The sequence below is a fragment of the Capricornis sumatraensis genome, chromosome 3 (assembly GCF_032405125.1).
Source record: "Capricornis sumatraensis isolate serow.1 chromosome 3, serow.2, whole genome shotgun sequence".
In the NCBI taxonomy this organism is placed as follows: Eukaryota; Metazoa; Chordata; class Mammalia; order Artiodactyla; family Bovidae; genus Capricornis; species Capricornis sumatraensis.
In genome coordinates, this window is record NC_091071.1 from 1,801,570 (window position 1) to 1,819,653 (window position 18,084).

At 52.4% G+C, this 18,084-nt stretch overlaps 1 protein-coding gene across 1 annotated transcript in view; it reads right to left on the reverse strand.

The window, feature by feature from the left end:
• The window catches only part of CARD11 (caspase recruitment domain family member 11), a 102,223-nt gene extending 84,833 nt beyond the window's left edge, over positions 1 to 17,390 (reverse strand). Inside the window, exon 1 of the mRNA XM_068967860.1 lies at positions 17,338 to 17,390. The gene's annotated coding sequence lies outside the window, so the exon portion shown is untranslated. The remainder of the gene's footprint in view (positions 1 to 17,337) is intronic.
• Positions 17,391 to 18,084: the final 694 nt, after the last annotated feature.

Below are 18,084 nucleotides of genomic sequence, written 5' to 3' on the forward strand. Positions count from 1 at the left end.
GGCCCGAGGCGCCAGCCAGTGCCCTTCGGTGTTCACCGCGTGCAGGAGCCGTCTGGTGGCGCCTGCTCCTTGGAAGGAAAGCTATGACAAACCTAGACAGCGAATTAAAAAGCAGAGACGTCACTCTGCCGACAAAAGTCTGTACGGTCACAGCTACGGCTTTTCCAACAGTCACGCATGGATGTGAGAGCTGGACCATAAAGAAGGCTGAGCTTCAAAGAATTGCTGCTTTTGAACTGTGGTGCTGGAGAGGACTCTTGAGAGTCCCTTGGACAGCAAAGAGATCCAACCAGACCATCCTAAAGGAAATCAACCCTGAACATTCATTGGAAAGACTGATGTTGAAGCTGAAGCTCCAATACTTTGGCCACCTGATGGGAAGAGTTGACTCACTGGAAAAGACCCTGATGCTGGGAAAGATTGAGGGCAGGAGACATGGGTGACAGGGGATGAGATGGTTGGATGGCATCACTGAGTCAATGGACATGAGTTTGAACAAACTCTGGGAGATAGAGAAGGACAGGGAAGCCTGGTGTGCTGCAGTCCATGGGGTTGAGAACAGTCGGACATGACTGAGCAACTAACACTTTCACTTTGCTTTTTTAGACATGATGGTCTTGTACACTAAACAGGCTACAGTATAGTGTAAACATAACTTTTATATTCACTGGGAAATGAAAAACTTCATATGACTTGCTTACTGAGATGGTCTGGAACTGAACCTTCAGTACGTCTAAGGTGCGCCTGTATAGCCATTTCTGTTAAAAAAAAAAATGTGTAGAAAAAGCACTTGATAAAATCTGACATGTATTCCTGACAGAATATATTGGAATGGAAAGAAAATAAACATTCTTAACCTAGTTAAGTATATCCACAAAAATCCTCTAGCAAACACAATAGTTAAAGGTGAAGCTTTGAAAGCTTTTTCTTCAAGACTGAGGCCAAAACATAGATGCTCAAGATTACTACTATTATTCAATGCTTTATTGGAGATGCTAGCCAGCACAGTGAAAAAAATAAATGAAGAAAAGAAAAAGAAATAAAAAGATCTAAAAAGTGGAAAGGAAGAAAAAACATTGTCATAATTTAGAAATGATACTATCTACATAGAAAAACCAAAAAACTAGATATTATTATTTAAAAGTTTAGTATAGTTATGAATCCAAGGTTAAATATAAAAAGATCAACTGTGTTTCTCCACATTAGTAACAAACATTAATGCAGAGTTTTAAAAGATATTCTTTATAACAGCAGTAAAAAACAAAAAGATATTAGGAATAAGTTGAACAAAAACCGAGCAAGGCTTTTATAGAGAAGATGTTAAAACTTTATTGAAAGACATTATAAAAGACCTTTAAAAATGAGGAGATAAACCAAGCTTGCAGGTGAAAAAACTTATCATAAAGATGCCGGTCTCCCCCAAAATTGATCTACAGATTCAATACGATTGAAATTCCAACAGAGTGTTTAAGATCTGAAGCAAAGCCTTAAGTGGCAAGGATGGGAGCTGCTCCTGAAATTCTGGGCACAAGGTCTGAGCTCTCAGTGCGCTGTGAACAGAAGCACTGTGCTCTGCTTCTGGGCTCGGTCTGTAATGAACCTCCCAGCGTGCACCCTTCTGTCCTGCTGCTGCCTGGAGGGATGCAACACCGTACTCCAGGCTCAGAGGGACACACACGGGAGAGGCTGGGTCCCCGAAGGGCAGCCTGAAGAGAGCCACCCTGTTGACCCGCGCCCCACCCTGTTCTTACATGAAAAAAAAAAAAAGGTATCACCTGCTCTTTAAGACTTTGATAGCTGAGAGTCTGTTACACAGGGTAGCTGACCCTAACTCATATCACTGAGCTGGAGTATAGGTCACTACAACTTCTAAGCTGAAATGTAAACAGAAAAAGGAATGAAAGGGAAACAGGACAGAATAAGCAAGTTACTGGATGATACCAAAAGCGTTGCTGTAGTTGCTCAATCGTGCCCAACTCTTTGTGACCCCATGGACCGTAGCCTGCCAGGCTCCTCTGTCCATGAGATTTCCCCGAGAATCCTGGAGTGGTTTGCCATTTCCTTCTCCAGGGGATCTTCCTGGCTCAGGGATCGAATCTTCATCTCCTGCACTGGCAGGCGGATTCTTTACCACTAAGCCGCCTGGGAAGCCCCTCGAAAGTGTAGGATATTCATAATCGGATGAGCAGGGGGAGAAGAAAGCAAAATAAATGGCTGAATTAATAATGGCCAAGAACGTTTTCCCTGGTGGTTCAGATGGTAAAGAATCTGCTGCAATGCAGGAGACTTGGGTTCAATCCCTGCGTTGGGATGATCCCCTGGAGAAGGAAATGGCAACCCACTCCAGTATTCTTGACTGGAGGAGAATTCCAAGGACTGAGGAGCCTGGCAGGCTATAGTCCTTGAGAGTCACAAAAGCGTTGGAAGTGACTGAGCAACTAACACTTTCACTTGTTCAAGAATGTTAGTAATAGTTGAATTAATAACGGAACTGTGACCAAACCCCAGATCCAGGAAGTTCAGAGAATACCAAGCAGGGTAAATAACAAGAAAAAGACACCTGGGAATATCAGATCCAAATTGCAGGAATCCAAAACCAAACAGAGAATCCTGAGAGAAGCCAGAGAGGGGAAGGCACCCGTCCTCTGCAGAAATAAGAATAATTACCACTGACACAAATGAAAGAAGGGAGTGGGGTGAGACACTGCCCGGATTAAGAAAGCAAAGACCACCAGCTCAGACGTCAATTTCCAGCCAAACTGTCCTCAAATGTGAGGGAGAAATGAAGACTTTCTCAGAGTAAAGAAAACAGGGGGAATTTATGGCCAGTAGGCAAGATACGTTGTCAATAAAAGAGGCTCTTCAGGCAGAAGAAAAACAACATACAGAAAGCAAGGGCACTGGAGAAGGAATAATTAAATAAGATTTTTTTTCCCCTTTTCTGTGGGATCTTAGTTCCCCCGACCAGAGATTGAACCTGGGCCCTCGGCAGTGAGAGCATCGAGGCCTAACCACTGGACCACCCGGGATCTCCCTAATTTTCTTATTCCTAATTGACCTGCATGATTTCTGTTGTTGGTCCTCATAGTAACAGTGTCTGGGGTAGCTGCAGTGCATGGGTGAGTGAGATGGTGGACAGGAATCTCAGAAGGTTGGGAGGGATGGATGGGAATCATTCGGTCATGAGGTGTCCGCCACATGGAGTCATTTCACTGGAGACTCGGGTTAGTTAAAAATGTACATTCTAAACTAATAACAACTTAAACACTCGCTATGCTGAGAGAGGAGGTAAAAATGGGACCGTGAAATGCTCTGTTAAAACCCGAGAATGCAGAAAACAAAGAGGAAAGAGGTAGCCTGGTATTTCTTTTGGCAAAAGACAAACAGATCTAAGGGACAGAACAGTGAGCTCAGCTTCAGTGCCGGGAATATAAGGAAATAATACGCGAGAAACCCGCCTCTGCAGCTCAGAGGGAAAGGGATGGGACGGCCCTTAGGGAGGAAATTCAATTTAACTTGACGTATTTAATTGGATTTCAAACCATTCACAACAATAAATTCCACAGACTGAAATATGAAGCCTTTTTGTTAGTGTTCTTTTTAATATATGCATACATTGTTTAGGTTGATGTTTAAAGGAAATGATGGATAATTTTAAAATGTCTCATGAAGTGGAGTGCATGCACCCCTGCTAAGTTGCTTCAGTCGTGTCCGACTCTGTGTGACCCTACGGACCACAGCCCACCAGGCTCCTCTGTCCACGGGAGTCTCCAAGCAAGAATACTGGAGTGGGTTGCCATGCCCTTCTCCAGGGGATCTTCCCGACCCAGGGAACCTCCGTCTCTTATGCCTCCTGCACTGGCAGGCGGGCTTATTCACCAGCAGTGTCACCTGGGAAGCCCAATGAATTGGAGTAGGAAAGGATAAAACCTAAGTGCTTAATGATAGAAGAGCGGGAAAGAACAAAGCTGATTTGCTCTGTCGAATCCCAGAAACGCCCAGAAAACAGAGGCGTCTTGGACCACAAAGGTTGGATGTGCAGGGTAGGTTCACACCAGAAGAATCAGTTGCAGATGAAGTTCAACCCCCAGACTCTCTCCCAGTCTTGGCAGAAGAAAGGTTTACTCACTGGAAAACTGAATTCTAGGTGTGAAGGGTGAGGGGGTGTCTGAAAAGTAGGTGATTGAAATATCAGAAGAGTGGGGAGGGTGGGCTGGAGAACCGATGTGTGTGTGTTTTTATTATAGGCGCCGTGGAAGTATTTGCCTTTTTAAAGCAACACAAATATAAAAAGCGGTGACAGCACTTTGCCAACAAAGATCAGTCTAGTCAAAGTACGTTTTTTTTCCAGTAGTCATGTATGCACGTGAGAGTTGGACCATAAAGAAGGCTGAGTGTTGAAGAATTGATGCTTTCAAACAATGGTGCTGGAGAAAACTCTTGGACTGTAAGGAGATCCAACCAATCAATCCTAAAGGAAATCAACCCTGAATACTCATTGGAAAGATTGATGCTGAGGCTGAAGCTCCAACATTTTGGCCACCTGATGCGAACAGCTGACTCATTGGAAAAGACCCTGATGCTGGGAAAGACGGAAGGCAGGAGGAGGGGAAGACAGAGGATGAGATGGTTGGATGGCATCACTGACTCAATGGACATGAGTCTCAGCCAACTCCTGGAGACAGTGAAGGACAGGGAAGGCTGGCATGCTGCAGTCCATGGGTCACAGAGTTGGACATGACTTAGCGACTAAAAAACAGCAAAAAATTAAGGTGTCTGTGGACTTGGTCATGAGGATTTCTTCATGCTGATCCAGGGCACAGACCAGCAAGCAGCTGGCCCAGGAACCCACAGCCCCACAGCAGCAAATCTTGTCTCTTAGCCTCACAGGACATTTGCGGGGTCAGGTCTCCAGAAAAGGAAGTAGTCCAGAGAATAGAGGGCGCTTCCGCAAAGACTTCAAAATCCCCCAACCCTTTCTCTTTCATTTCCCCCCTGGGAACTCAATAATCTATCATTTATCTTGCTTTGCTTCAGGCTATGCCATTAATAACAATAGAAACAGCATTTTTTGCTTGTCACCTTTCTTCAAAGGAACTCAGATTGTCTCTGAACCTCTACTGTGCATATAAAGTAGCTGGGAATTTTGTTAAAATGCAGATTCTAATTCAGTCGGCCTGGGGTGGGGCCTGAGAGTGTGTGTTCCTAACCGGATCTCCGGTGAGGCAGACGCTGCTGGTCCATGGACCACACTCTGAGAAGCAAGAGGACATGAGGCAACTTTATGGGGTGATGGAAATCTTTTCTATTTTGATGGTGGTTGTGGTTATGGACGTATACTTTTATCGAAATTCACTGGTCTGTGTATTTAAAATAGGTGTGTTTTACTGTACATAAATGATCCTTTATTAAAGGAAAAATCCATTCTAGATGTATTATAGATTTAAATGTGAAAGATGAAACAGCAAAGCTTTTAGGAGTAAACACACACCCTGGGGTAAGCATCTCTCTCTCTCTCTTTTTGAACTACACATATAACTTTAATTTTTAAGTTGTTGTTAGGCTGCTAAATCACGTCTGACTCTTTTGCGACCCCATGGACTGCAACAGCCTAGGCTTCCGTGTCCTTCACCATCTCCCAATCATCTCATCCTCTGTCATTCCCTTCTCCTCTTGCCCTCAATCTTTCCCAGCATCAGGGTCTTTTCCAACGTGTCGGCTCTGCACATCAGGTGGCCAAAGTATTGGAGTTTCAGCTTCAGCATCAGTCCTTCCAATCAATATTCAGAGTTGCTTTCCTTTCGGATTGACTGGTTTGATCTCCGTGCAGTAGCCACATTAAGAAATGTAGTAAGACTGGATAAACTACTAAGGCATGTCTCCAACAGGACTCAAAAGAGAGGGAAACATAGGGAAGAAGCCCACATGAATTGGACTGTAGTAAAATTAAAAGCCTCCGTTCATCAGCAGACCCATAATAAGAGTGGAAGGGCAAGCTGCAAACTGAGGGAAGCTCTCTGCAAGACACACATCTGTCAGAGGACACCTACCGGTCGTATATAAAGAACCACTCCAGCTCAATAAGAAAAAGACAAGCCGATAGGGAAACAGGCAAAACACTAGACCAGACAGTCCACGGAGGAGGACAGCCAAACGGCTGATCAACACGCGAAACAGCATTCCACTCAGTCATAAATGAAACGCAAATGAAAACCACACCAACGACAGGTTTTGACTGCACATTGGTCGGAACTGCTAACATGAAGAGGCAGGCAACGCTGTGTCTGTGAGACGCTGTGAGAAGGGATGTGCACCCACTGGAACCCCCACTCGTTACCGAGAGGTGGGGTGCAGTCTGCAACAACATTCGGGGGAAACGATTTGGCGGTATTTACTAGAGCTCAACATGAACAGAGTCTAAGACCCAGGAGGTCCACTCTTGGGTGGAAATAAAAGCCCATGTCTCCAAAAGGTCAGTATAAGAATGCTCGGAGCAGCCTTATTCCTGACGGCCCCAAGCTGGAAGCCACCCAGGTATCCATCAGTGGTGGTCTTAACAATACGTGAAAGAGTCATCACACAGACTCTTACTGGCAATACACACATGTTGCGAACTGCCGCTTGCAACAACGTGGATGAAGCCAGGGTTGTCAGATAAAATACAGGGCGCCCAGCTCGACTTGTATCTTGAATAAATAAACATTTCGAAGAACATGAATGTCCCATGTAGTACTGGGGATATACGCCTACTAATAAAACCCATTACTAGTTTCCATTAAAATACTGATTTTCAACTGGCCACACTGTTTTCTGGTCTGGGCGCTGGAGACGGCGCGTTCACGTTGCGAAAACTGGTCGTGCTGCATTTGGGATCTGTGCGTGCCTCTTGTGTGAATGTTATGCTTCCATGCAAAGTTTATTTACAATAAAGATACAGCTCATCCTGGCCTGCGTCCCAGCAGAGGGGCCCTCCCTGCCTCTTGCCCCGAGTCTCCCATCTGTTCTCAGCACCGCTGTTTGTGATCTTTCGAACGTGCGCATCCATCCTGGCTGCTGGCCACGGCCCCATCGCCCCAGCAGCCGGCCCGCGCCCACAGGACAGCATCTGCCTCCTTGGCACAGCTTCCGGGGCTCTCGGGGGCCCCTCCTCCCCGACCCCACGCCTTCCCGTCTTTTTGCCAACGCCGACACTCATCCCACCTCCATTTCTCTGCGCGGAGGGCCCTCCACGCTTCTCTGCCTGCAAAAAGCCTTGCGGTTTCCCAAGTCTCATTTCGGCTTCGGTCGGCCCTGGAGGTCACTCTGTCTCCCTCGGGCAGAGCCGGGTGTCCGGCTCTCTCCCACCTGTCCTCAAGGAGGGCCTCTTTTATCTCCCAGGTGACTGCCTCCTCACCAGACCACAGGCTTGAGGGGAGGGGAGCCCCACCTTTACACCTTTTTATCCCTGGCACCTTGTGGGCTGCCTGAGAGTGGTGGGTGCTGGCTACCTCTTAAGGTGCATACTGGATAACGGTAGTAGTGAGTATTAACGCACAGGGGTCAGGCGAGGAATGAAAGTAAATGGCTCATGCTAGATTTTAGGTTTCCCGGGGGCCCTTCAGAGCCTGCTCCAGGGCGCCCAGCCTACGAGCAGGGCGCGCCTGGATCGTGAACGCACACCTGTCCCGACCGAGCCTGCCTGGACGTTGTGCCCGCCCCACGGCGTCTGGTAGATGCCACGTCGTCTACCTTCTTGTGGCAAGTGTGCTGTCTTACTTCCATTTCCCCGATGGCTTCAGTGACTTGTCCAAGGTCGCCTGCTGGGAGAGGCAGAGTTCACACTCAACTGCACCCGTGAGTCTGTGAATAACGCCAGGCGTTGAATCACAAACGCCTCACGGAACACAACAGGAGAGGGAGGAAGTGCCCACTCGGCCCGGGGCAGCTGTGACTCAGGCAGCCCTTCGGGCCCGTCTCAAGTCAGCCTCCGTGCGTGGCCACCCCCTCTCCCGAGAAATGGCCCGTGGGGAAGGGACGCCAGCCTAAACCCCAAAACACAGCATTCAGCTCCATCCAGTGACTCTCAACCCCTGCCTGAGGTTCTCAAGTTTTAAACAAAACAAAAATCTGATTCACCGTTTCCAGGCCTACAGGAAACGTGAGTCCTTTATTTTTCTGCCACTAAAAAAAAAAGAATCAAACCAGAAAAAAAAAAAAATCAAAACTTTATGGCTCAGAAAGAGTTCTGAATGCTTCTCATTTCACACCGCACCAAACACTGTTCACGACAAAAGGTGCAGGAGGAAGCCCAAAGCAAAAGACAGAAGGAAATGAAACGCATTCCAATAAAACACACTCGCCAATAAATAAGAGCCTGCGTAGTGAATCCGACTCGGGATACACCACTGGCAAGAAGATATGCCCTGAAGCTTTGCTTAAACCAAATAATGTAAGAACAGATGGCTCCCCTGGGTCTCTGGGAAGCTGCAAACAGAGACTCTGTTTGGGATTCTGGCAGAAAACATGGGGCATTAACAACATTCAAGGTGAAAGAGGGGAGGCTTGCGGATTGAGGGGAGGGATGCGGTTTTCACCAGGGAACAGGAAAAGATGTATCTGGATTCTCCACTGGATCCCCACAGGCCGCAGGCCACGTGCCTCCTCCAGAAATGAAGCAGAGCCACCCTCGGTGGCACTCTGGGGAGACCCCCCGCTCCCGACTGCCCAACCGGAGAATTAATTTAACTCCAGAGATTTGGATAATAAGGAGGAACCCTCAAGGGAGACAAAAATTTACTCAGGGAAGGTTTTTCCAAGCCCGTCCTGCAGAAGCGTCACAGCGTGGTGGGGCGCTAAGATGCAGGCACCAAGCCGCTGAAAGGTTCCAGAGGAGGCCTCTTGGTTTCACCCGCAGGGAGGCTGTGAAAGATGCATTGGTCTCCCAGGCACAGCAAGAGCACACCCGCACACCCAGTGTTCATATTAATCCCCTTTCTCAGCATCACCAGGAAAATCCAAATGGCGCTCTCTTGCCCCAGGGGGAGCAAAAACGAAAGCAAAGGCTTTTCGCCCAGCCCGGGAAGATGGTGCTGGGGGTCAATTAATAACAGTGAAACCTTGCATTTATATAGCGGTCTGTTATTTTCCAAGCCATTTTTCACCGACTATCTCATCCACTCCTCAGAGCGATTTTGTGCGGTAGGAAGGCAGGGGTTATTTGTCTCCATCTTGCTGGTGAAGAAACAAAGTCTTGGGACAGGGAAGTGATTTGCTCAAGGTCACGCACGGCGTGATCACAGGTTTTTAAAGCTGGCGGTTCCCGGTCTAGGGGAGCAGGGGCAGGAATGACTAATGGGGGCACCCCTGGCTCCAATCGGCAGTTTCACACCCACAGCAGACGGGCAGTCCATCACAGAGCTACTCTCTTCCGCAGAGCTGGGGGGTGGTGGTGGGGCGAGCGCTTTCTCAAGCAAGCCAGTATTAGCTGCCCGGAGCTCGCCCTCAAGGTGAAACCCATTGGTTGTCCTAGGCCCTGCCTCCTCTCTCACAGGTGAGGAAACTGAGCCCGGAGGGGAGAAAGGACTTGGCCAAGATGGCCCAGTGGGTTGGTGGCCCAGGACCCAAGTCTCGCCTCACTCTTCTGAGCCCAGGGGTCTCCCCAGCACATCACGGTGTGGCCCCACTGGCTGGGGGAACAAGTCGCCCCTGAGAGGTGCAGCAGAAAGGCCTGGGAATGACCATCTCGGGGACCCAGCCAGAGCACCTGGGTCCTCTGTGCTGAGCAAGTGGACACGCTCCTAGACCCAGTGGGGGAACCGAGGACCACCCCCAGGTTTTCAGGCCTGAGCACTCGGCCGCACGGCAGAGAGGACTTAGGGATGGAAGGCTCCGAAGTTCAGCTGTGGGTCAACTCCATGTCCGGGCAGTCAGGACCGCTGGCTACCAAAGTCCAGCGTTCAGCGGGCGAGGCCCGGCGGGAGGGATAAACCTGGGATGTGAGCAGAGACGGCTCTCAAGCCCTGAGTCTGCCTGAGACCACCAGGGAGGAGCCCCGAGGGAGAGGCTGAGCCCTTTGACCTCAGAGGTCAGGGGACACGGAGGCTTTCGGAGAGACTGGGGAAGAGCGGCCAGGAAGGCAGGAGAAAGCCGAGGGAGGGAACTGACGCCACGCTCCCAGGAGGGACGGAGCGGCTGAGCCGGCGGCCAGCCTGGGCGAGGTCTTCAGGCCCCACGAGGACGACGAGCGGGCCTGGGCTTGCGAGAGCTTGGTCAGGGTTCCTTAAACTCAGGGCTGCGGGCAAAAGCCTGACAGAAGCGGGTCCAGGACAGAACAAGGGGTCGGGAACTGGGGACAGACAGTGCAGACAACACTCTCAAAGAGACCTTCGGCAAAGGTGTGCAAGGCTGAGTCATGTCCCTGCACATTCGTATGGTGAAACCCCAACCCCACCACCTGCAGTTGGAGATTCAGCCCTTGAAGAGTAAGTTAAAATGAGGCCGTTGGGGTGAAGCCAGCGGGGCTGGTGTCCTGTGAGAAGAGGAGAGGGGACACAGAGATACACCGGGGGGCACGCACACAGCGGGGGCCAGGCAAGGACGCAGTGAGGATGGGGCCACCTGCACGCCCAGGAGAGGCCTCGGGAGGCGCCAGCCCTGCCCACGCCTTGATCGTGGACCGTCTCAACACAAAATTGAGGGGAAAGAGGCTGGCCCATTCCTCAGGAGCAGCCCTCCGCTTGGCACAGTTGTGGCGGGGGGGCTCTCCCCCACTTGGAGCGGCTGGAGGAAACCACCCTCTCCCCGCCAGGCCCCTTTCCTTCACAACCGCAAACCTCCCCAGGCCCGGAACCCACGTGACTCCAGGACCCGTGAGAAAACCTCCCCGGAGAGAACGGTACGCAGGACTGTGGAGGCTGCAGAACACTCCCCGAGGAATCGGGAATCTCCGTGCGTCTCTGCTGCCTGCTACCCTCTGCTACGCGGCACCCCCAGGCGCCATGCAGATTCACAAGCTGGTTTTGAAAAGCGTCTGAGAACCAAAGCCAGGGGACTCAGAGAGACGGGCGAAGTATCGTTATTATTCAACCGCCCGCTCCGCCCGCCCCCCAACCAACTCCATTGGAATCCCTTTTTTAAAGGCCATTTCTTCTTAGAAAACTTCCGTGAAAGACCGAATCCTTACTCAGAGGCAAGGAACAAAGCACCAATGTCAATAAAACACGGTTTTACTTCACATCAGCATTCATCTACCGACATGACAACTTGCTGCACCTCCAGTAACGCCAGCTCAAGGGTTCTGTTTGCCTTCAGATGAAAAAAAAAAAGTGGGTCATCACCACCAAGACTTCTCCAAGAGTGTTCACAGGACCTCTCACCGTAGCCCAGAGCTGCACACAACAGACAAGTTCACCCATGGCAGGAGGGGCACACAACTGTGGTGAACACTCACAGTGTAATACCACGCAGAGAGGAAAACCCAAGGACTGCTACACACACGGGTGAATCAAGCTGAGACACCAGAGCACACTCTGTGTGAGGCCACGCGTATGGCAGTCAAGGACAGGCAAGGGGCTGGGGCTTAGCAACTGGGAAGGAGAATGAGGAGGCCCCCGCCACCCCCCAGGCCTGGAAAGAACCCGCGTCTTGATCTGGGTAACCAGCTACGTGGGTGTGTGTGCAGCACCATCCACAGGGACTATGTGCGTGCTATGCCTTAATGGAAAACGAATCCTTTTTTTTTAAACTGATCAATTTTGCCTTTCAACAGGGCCGGGGAGGCCCTCTGATTTCCCTTCCTGTGACACAACAGAAATGAGAATTCTGAGGCAGTTTCTCCCTGAAGCCCATCCAGGTGGGAACCAGGAGGGCTAGATCAGCTGGACAGAGCAGGGCGGGACACCAACCCTTCCTGTCTCTTCCAAACACGGCTTTTCCTTCTTATTTCCTTAGTCAGAAGGATAACAGTTGCTAAGGTAAAAACAAACCAAGTAAAGGACACAAAATGAAAACTAGAAGTTTCCCCTCCATCCCCCCAACCCCCATTCCCCAGACGTCCCACCAGAGCAGTTTCTTTCTTTTTTCTTATGTTCTTTTTGTTTCGGTTTTTAGTCTAATAGTTTGACTTTCCAAAACCAATTCCCTGAAGTCACTGCCTCTCTGCCTTCGGCAGTGCTGACACAACACTGATTTTACTTTAGCTTTTATAGGTGACCTACTCCTTACTCTTTATAAAGTCTTTGGGGATTTTCTTCTTATCCTTGGAGTTCTGAAATCTCACCAAGATGTGTCTAGGTGTAATTAACGAAAAAAAAATTTTTTTTTTTGTCCCATGCAGTTTCTTCTACGTGCTATTGTTTCGTTTTGTTTTGTTTTTTTTTTTCCTTCTAGAAAAACCCCTTATGCCCCCATCTCATTCCTGGCCTCACAGAATTCCACTGTATGGATGGACTTTGCCTTTGAAAAGCATCTGTGTGGTTTCAAACTTTTCCCCATTACAAACGATGGTACAATTAACATCTGCAAGCAAGAAAAAGATGGACACGTCTATGTGTGAGATAATGTTTTAGAAGCGGAATTTTGGGGTTTATTCACTTACCATGTTAGTAAACACTGTCTAATCCACAGTGCATTGGACTCGCCTGCTTCCCCTTTCAAGTTTTTTAATCTTTGCCAGTCCGACAGTGAAAAAAGGTGTATCTCTGTTGTATGAGTTTGCATTTATTCATTGTAAATTGATTGGTCTATTCACGTTCTGTTTGTTCACACCCTTCAAGCATTATTCTCTTGGGTCCAGTTCCCTAATTCTGAAGTCAGCAAACTACGATGGGGTGCCCCCCCCGCCCTGAGCCGGACTGTCCACCCCGCCCCACTGGCCACAGGACAAGGACAGCGCTGAGCCATTTCCACGGGGACCTTCTGGCTGTCAGAGCCTCAGATATTTACTACCTGGGCCTTTACAGTAGAAGTCTGCTGGTTCCTGCACCTCCCTGATTTTTCTGAGCGCTCTCTGTAGATTGAGGGAACAGATCTATCCGACGAGCGTTCAGTTTTGGGTTCAATTCTTCACTCTCTGCAGTACCGCCCACCCGCGACTCTGTCAGAAGCCAAGTCACAGGTGAGGTCACAGGCGAGCCTTTACAAGCAGAAGCACTCTTACTCGGAAACACTCTGGTCTATGTTAATTTAGGGGTGGTACTTCCACCCCCAGTCTGCACACACGGCAGCTGAAGCTCAGAGACGCTCAGTGACTTCCCCGAGGTCACGCAGCTAGTGTGCGGCAGACCCGGAACGGGCGCCCTTTCTGCCGGCTCCACGTCCCTAGATCTTTCCCCTGGAGGGTCCGGCCTCTCTCGCTGGAGGCCGGACCAGCACCCGGGAAGGCGCTGCCTGTACACAGCAGTCCGGCGGGCGCTGCAGGGGCACCTGCAGGCTGGGAGCTGCGTGGACAGAGCTCGGGGCCCCGCCTCGCCCCTGGCGCTCCAGAGCACGAGGACGCACGGTCCAGAGGTGGGTGTGGGGTGAGAAGGAAGGTCACGGCCTCAACAAAGAAACCCCCCGGGGAGAACGGAGGCCTCGCTCTGGCTCATCTGTCAGCAGGGACTGGGGGAGACCAGAGGACCGCGACGGAAGAGAGGACCGGCAAAGAGCGCGCACCAGAGAAGGCAGGAACAGAGAACCTTCACCAGCCCTCGGCGCTCGACCATCACAGCAACGTGACAGCAGTTATTAGAACCTCGGGGCCCTGCCCAAATCGCAACCGAGGGGGCTGCCCTGCTGAAGACAGCCACCCCAGTAAAACCACTGACCCACAGGCAGGAGCTGCTCAAGGGGGCTTCGGGGGACGCTGCTCGCGCGTGTTCTTTGCATGTAATGCCCACAAGCCCTGTTCTTCCTGAGCACAGTGGCTGAGAATCCGCTGATGCAACTTTTCTTGAGCAGAAAAGCATTTCAAGGGGCTTCCTTGACAGCTGTCGTTTCTTTTTCTTTCTGTTTCCATATTTAAATCCATTCAAAATGTTCTAGGGCTTCTCCTGGTGGCTCAGACAGTAAAGAATCTGCCTGCAACCCAGGAGACCCAGGTTTGCTCCCTGGGTCAGGAAGGTGCCCCTGGAGAAGGGAAAGGCTACCCTCTCAGTATTCTTGCCTGGAGAATTCCACGGACAGAATGTTCTACACTTACTGGACAACGCAGTGTGTCTACAGGGTAGATCTCCTTCCATGCTCATGGCTGTCCTGCAAGATGGGGACTGCGGACCAGGAGACCAAGGAAGGGGCTCCACCCAGCACGGGCGGGGGAAGCCACACTCCACCCCCAGGCCCTGACCTCAGCACCCATCCTCTCATCCCCCTTGACTCTCAGGAATAACAACGGCAAAGCTAGTCGTATGTACATCTCGTGCTTTCTCATTTTATGCTTGGTGTAGCTGACAGGCCTGAAAATAATCACTGTTAATACCCTGATTTCATCAGGAAGAAATGATTCCCAGATTGCTGAAGTGATGGCCAGCTGGCACAGGTGGGCAGTCATGACTGGGAGCCACGTCTGGGCCACAGCCCGAGGCTCCTTCCCACCTGCCACTAGGCCCCCGACACAGAAGGTGGACCGTGGACCTCCTGTTGCCTCCCCACTCTATCTGATTCTTTCAGAAATTTTTGAACTTTTAAATTTTTGGCCGCAGGGCACGTGGGATCTCAGTTTCCTCATCAGGTATCTAACCTGAACCAATGCCCTACGGTGGCAGTGCAGGGTCTTAACCACTGGACTGCCAGCGTAGTCACTGACCTGACTTCTTTTTAACACACGTTTCACAGATCTGGTCACACTCAGTGTTGGGGTGGTCATCTGGGCATCTGACCCCTGTGGGACCTCACCATCATCCTGACTGCCAGGGGGCACTGTCTTCAAGGCCAAGGGTAGGGCAAAGCAAGAGGGGCCGGACAGCAGCTTTAAACTGGCAGGAGGAGCTCCGTTTATTAGCCTTGGGCCCCTTTTCATCATAATCATCTGAACACTGGACTCGATGTGGCTTTTCATGCATGAAGCTCCATGATCACCGAGCCAGAAACAGCCTCCATTCCCGCAAAGCAAGGCTTCCATCGGGAGGGTGGAGAAACGCATGTTGGAAGGTGGACAAGGGAGTCGGGACCCACCAGTGCTGTCTCGGCCTGAACCTTCCACTGATTCCCGGGGGGGCCCCACGCTCGACCTCCGCCACCCACCACCCTCTAGTCTGAGTCTCCACCAGCTCCTGGGCACGGCAACACAACCATATGGCCTGAACTACTTAGAGAGGGACATCTGGGTTCCACCTTGCTTCTGCTGTGTCCCGAAAGGTGCCCACTGACTGATTCAATCCAGGGCCATCACCTTGAGAACAAGAGTTAGGTTTACAAGTCGTTTTAAAAGATCACGTAAAGGATTCATGGATAAACAACACGGGGTCCATGCCTACTATGGAGTATTATTCAGCCTTAAGAAGGAAAGACGGAGAAGGCACTGGCAACCCACTCCAGTACTGTTGCCTGGAAACTTCCATGGACTGAAGAGCCTGGTGGGCTGCAGTCCGTGGGGTCGCGAAGAGTCGGACATGACTAAGCGACTTCCCTTTCACTTTAAACTTCCATGCATTGGAGAAGGAAATGGCAACCAACTCCAGTGTTCTTGCCTGGAGAATTCCAGGGACAGAGGAGCCTGATGGGCTGCCGTCTATGGGGTCACACAGAGTCGGACACAACTGAAGCGGCTTAGCAGCAAGAAGGAAAGAAACTCTGACACCTGCTACCACATGGTGGAACCCTGAGGAATGATGCTCAGTGAACTAATGGACAAACACTGTGGGACTCCACTTACATGGAGCCCCCAGCCCCCCAGGAGTCAGATTCAGAGAGGCCGGAAGTAGAAGGGTGGGTACCTGGGGCTGGAGGAGGGCGATGGGGGATTCGTGTTTACAGGGACCAGAGTCTCAGTTTGGGAAGATGGAAAGTTCTGGACATGATGGTGGTGATGGCTGTACCACAGTGTGAAGGCACTTATTACCCTTGAACTGTACTTAAAAGTGGTTAAGACGGCAAAGTTCCTGTCATGTGTATTTTACCACAATTAAAAAAAAAAATCACACAAAGGAACGGGCTCGGGGCTGGGGGGCCACCAGACTTCCTTTTTGATCCGGGTGCTAATTAAAAAGCACAGACATCCAAACCATTTTGCCCGGGATGGGGGCGGCCGAGTCCCAGGCTCCCTTTGCCCGCTGGTCAGCCAGGCCCCCAGCCCAAGCTGCGAACGTCGCTTCTCTACCTGGCCTTGGGGTGGAGGGAAGCACAGACTCTGGGCAAAGACAGAGGGCAGCATCTTAGCTACACTCCTACCCCAGCATTAACCCAGGGCTTGAGATTTCGGGTGCTCATTAACCACAGGGGAGGCGCCCACTAACTGTCTGGGGCTGGACCAGTGTGTCTTTCCTTCCTGGGCAGGGGCAGCAGCCTTACACCTTCAGGAGAGGCGGCAAACGTTAGGAGGGGTCTTTTCCTACTACAGATCAGAGGCTGGGCAGAGATGGGTTTGGTCCAAGACCAGGTCTGAGCTGACCGCCCCCTGCTCACACTTCGCCCAGCAGGTGTCAGGAAGCTGGGAGCCCAGAGGCACGCAAGCAGGCTCCGCTCCCTGCGCCAAAACTGTCTCCCCCAGAGAACCCTTCTCCCCGCCAGGGAGGGTTCGGAACACCCTGGCGGGCGGGGACCTGGGGGGTGATGCGGGGCGGCTTTCCAGCCCGTTCAGCGCCCTGGGGCGGTCGGTGTCCGGGAGGCGGGTACTCCAGGCGCGAGGCCTCCAGGGACCCATCCTGGCTCTGCGGGGGCGCCTGGGCCCCACCTCGCTCCCCGCGCTCCGCTCCCCGGGGCCCCACCTTCTCAGGAGCCTGCGAGTCAGGCCTGGCTGTGGTCTGGAGACTTCCTGTCCTTTAAGGCCTTAGAAAAGGCTTTTCCTCCCTCTGGGGCCCCCAGGGCGCCCGGCCAGCCCAATGCCCCCGACCACTTTCATCCCTCTGTTCTCGGAGGGGCGGGGGCCGGGGTCGGGGGTGGGGGGTGGGGGGGACGTCGCCAGGCGGGGCCAGTCAGAGACCGACGGTCCAGAGAAACCCAGAGGCCAGATAAAGTGGAAGAAAGAAAAGTTTTCGGAGGGCGGAGGGAGGTGGAGATGGAGCAGAGGGGTGAGAAGGCGAGCCACTCCGGACCCCCGCGGCGCCCCCCCCCACCTCGACAGCGCCCCCGACCTGGACCGGCCGCCGCCCCAGGGTGGCTCCCGGCCCCCCCCTCCGCCCCGTCCCCAACCCGGGTCCCCACCCCCGCGTCCGCCGCGCCTACCTGGGCCGCTCATGCTCTGCCAGCCGCGGCGCCTCCTCCGCGCAGGCCGCCGGCTTCCTCCCGGGGCCCCGGGCCCCGCCGCCCGGACCGTCCGAGGGGCGCAGCCGGCCCAGGGGCTGCAGGGCCAAGGGGGTGCTGCGCGCCACCCAGGCAGGAGTTCGGAGGCCAAGGGACGCAAAAGAGAGAAAAAAGGAGAGAAAGTGTGTCATAGGCTGGAAGGGGGAGGGAAATGCAAAACCCGACAGGAAATGAGACTAAAAAAAATGCAAAAGGTTAGAAAAGAGATAAGGAAGAGGGGGAGGGGCGGGGCCTGGGTGCCGCCGGGGTAGGAGGGCGCGAGGGGGTGCGCAGGGTGGGCCCTGGGCCCCGGGGGCTGCCAGGAGACCCCCGCACCCGCCCCACCGCAGGTGTGGGGCGGCCCTGTCCCCTCCACCCCGGTCGGAGAGGCTGGACCGCCGCCTGGGCCTCAGCCCCCACACAGCCGCGACCCCAAGGCTGCCGACCCCGGCCCGGAGCCCAGGAGCGGCCGTGGGAAGGGACGCCCCGTGGAGGATGTCGGGGCTCAAGGCGGGCGGTCCAGGAGACAGGCCCCTTCCGAAGACCTCCCAGAGGCATCGCTGCGATTTGGGGTGGGGAAGGGAGGGCTGGTCCCACGGAAGAGTGGGGAGCAGGGCACCGCCGGGGTCCTTCCTCCCTCAGCCGGAGTTCTGGAAGCTTCCTGGGGCCGGCCGGCCGGTCGGCACACAC